The following is a 2,883-nucleotide window of genomic DNA, read 5'->3' on the forward strand; positions in this document are numbered from 1 at the left end:
GTGCACACCATGCAGGGGAGGTTGGTGGGAGGAGCTATAGGAGGACGGGCTCATTGTAATGGCTGAAATGGAATCAATGGAATGGTACCAAACACATCAAAACAATGTGTTTGACCTCGTTCCATTGATTCCATTCCAGCCATTACAATGAGCCTGTACTCCTATAGCTCCTCCCACCAGCCTCCTCTGAAACCATGCCATGTCTTGTGTGCCAGACAGAGCTTGATGACAAGACTAACCACACCAAAGCATTTTCAGGAATGTCTGTATCAACTGGAAATCTATCCATTGATCTTGAATTGGGGACATGAACCCGAATGAACTTAACTGATCCTGACTGAACAGATGTGGGTACATTGGCTGCGTTTAGACAGGCAGCCCAATTCTGATAATATTATCACTAATCAGATCAGCTCTGAAAAAGATCTGATGTGATTGGTCAAAAGACCAATTAGTGGAAAAAATATCAGAATTTGTCTGCCTGTGTGAACGCAGCCCTTGCGACCATGTTTGACCTCCATGTCTGATACCTAATCGGATCCCTAAATCTAAAATACACTTGATACTGTATTAATCAACAACATATTTATAGGCTAAACTTGGTGTCAGTTTACAGTCTCTGATATGGATTGTCCACTTTTATTTGAATAACCATACTTTCTATTTGTCAATCTACTAATTTGAATGTAATTGTTATGAAGGGAGTTAAATCCTGGGACTTTGTTGATTAGTAAACTCGTAATAACCGTAGCCCAAGCCTAAAAAGAAGTAGAGTTCACCTAACATTACATGATTTCCTTGTAAATAATACAAGACATAATCTATGTGAACTGCTTACTAACAACACACCAGTGCTCGTATTGTGTTGGACAATATGCTTCCTAAGTGAGACATCAAACAATTTTCTCTACTCTTTGTGTTTTTGGGAGAAAGAACAATTCATTAAATTATCTAAAATCTATTGAGTTGATGAGGAATCATGATCATGTCTTTAACAGTAAATAATGTTCTGCTTATTCAAAATGCATGGCCTACCTATTACATTAGTTACACATTGTACAGTTTGTGTATGTTTTTCCCTATTGATGACATTTTTTTTAGATGTGTTACGTTTTCATGTTATAATCTTGTGTATATTTTCAAGAGGACCACAATGGAAATAACTTTTTAACTTTTTTGTGTCATCCTTGATGATTTTAATGGCATTGTACTGTACAGTGCCTTGCAAAAGTATTCATCCCCCTTGGCTTTTTTCCTATTTTGTTGCATTACAACCTGTAATTTAAATGGATTTTTATTTGGATTTCATGTAATGGACATACACAAAATAGTCCAAATTGGTGAAGTGAAATTTAAAAAATAACTTGTTTCAAAAAATTCTAAAAAAATATATAAGGAAAAGTGGTGCGTGCATATGTATTCACCCCCTTTGCTATGAAGCCCCTAAATAAGATCTGGTGCAACCAATTACATACAGAAGTCACATAATTAGTTAAATAAAGTCCACCTGTGTGCAATCTAAGTGTCACATGATCTCAGTATATATACACCTGTTCTTAAAGGCCCCAGAGCCTGCAACACCACTAAGCAAGAGGCACCACCAAGCAAGCGGCACCATGAAGACCAAGGAGCTTTCCAAACATGTCAGGGACAAAGTTGAAGTACAGATCAGGGTTGGGTTATAAAAAAATATCTGAAACGTTGAACATCCCACGGAGCACCATTAAATCCATTATTAAAAAATTGAACGAATATGGCACCACAACAAACCTGCCAAGAGAGGGCCGCCCACCAAACCTCACGGACCAGGCAAGGAGGGCATTAATCAGAGAGGCAACAAAGAGACCAAAGATAACTCTGAAGGAGCTGCAAAGCTCCACAGCGGAGATTGGAGTATCTGTCCATAAGACCACTTTAAGCCATACACTCCACAGAGTGGCCAGAAAAAAGCCATTGCTTAAAGAAAAAAATAAGCAAACACGTTTGGTGTTCGCCAAAAGCCATGTGGGAGACTCCCCAAACATATGGAAGAAGGTACTCTGGTCAGATGAGACTAAAATTGAGCTTTTTGGCCTTCAAGGAAAACACTATCTATGGCACAAACCCAACACCTCTCATCACCCAGAGAACACCATCCCCACAGTGAAGCATGGTGGTGGCAGCATCATGCTGTGGGGATGTTTTTCATTGGCAGGGACTGGGAAACTGGTCAGAATTGAAGGAATGATTGATGGCGCTAAATACAGGGAAATTCTTGAGGGAAACCTGTTTCAGTGTTCCAGAGATTTGAGACTAGGACGGAGGTTCACCTTCCAGCAGGACAATGACCCTAAGCATACTGCTAAAGCAACACTTGAGTGGTTTAAGGGGGAGCATTTAAATGCCTTGTCAAAGCCCAGACCTCAATCCAATTGAGAATCTGTGGTATGACTTAAAGATTGCTGGACACCAGCGGAACCCATCCAACTTGAAGGAGCTGGAGCAGTTTTGCCTTTATAAATGCGGAATCCACCTGACTTTCATAATTTGAGCAAATTATTTGAGCAAATTATGTAAGAAAGACTATCTCCAGACAGGAACTACAATTTTTCTCAGGCTTCCTCGTTCCAGTGTATTCAGTACATGATGCATGTTGTGGCAAACAATGTATTATATTATTCCATGGTAGTCTGCCACCATCCACAGTCTTTGGTTGACTTGGATTTATTTATCTGCCTTTCCTTCTGCTCTGAAGTTTAAAGTAGAATTGTGATAGACACACACAAACAAACGTCCTTTTCATTTTGTGCTCTGTGGCATGTTGTAGCGGGTGATTTTGGATGGAGTCAGGTGCAGGAGGGTAAATCATAAAAAGATGACAAACTCGAAGGAGAGGAGGCAGCA

This window comes from Coregonus lavaretus (assembly GCF_964263955.1).
Source record: "Coregonus lavaretus genome assembly, chromosome: 7".
In the NCBI taxonomy this organism is placed as follows: Eukaryota; Metazoa; Chordata; class Actinopteri; order Salmoniformes; family Salmonidae; genus Coregonus; species Coregonus lavaretus.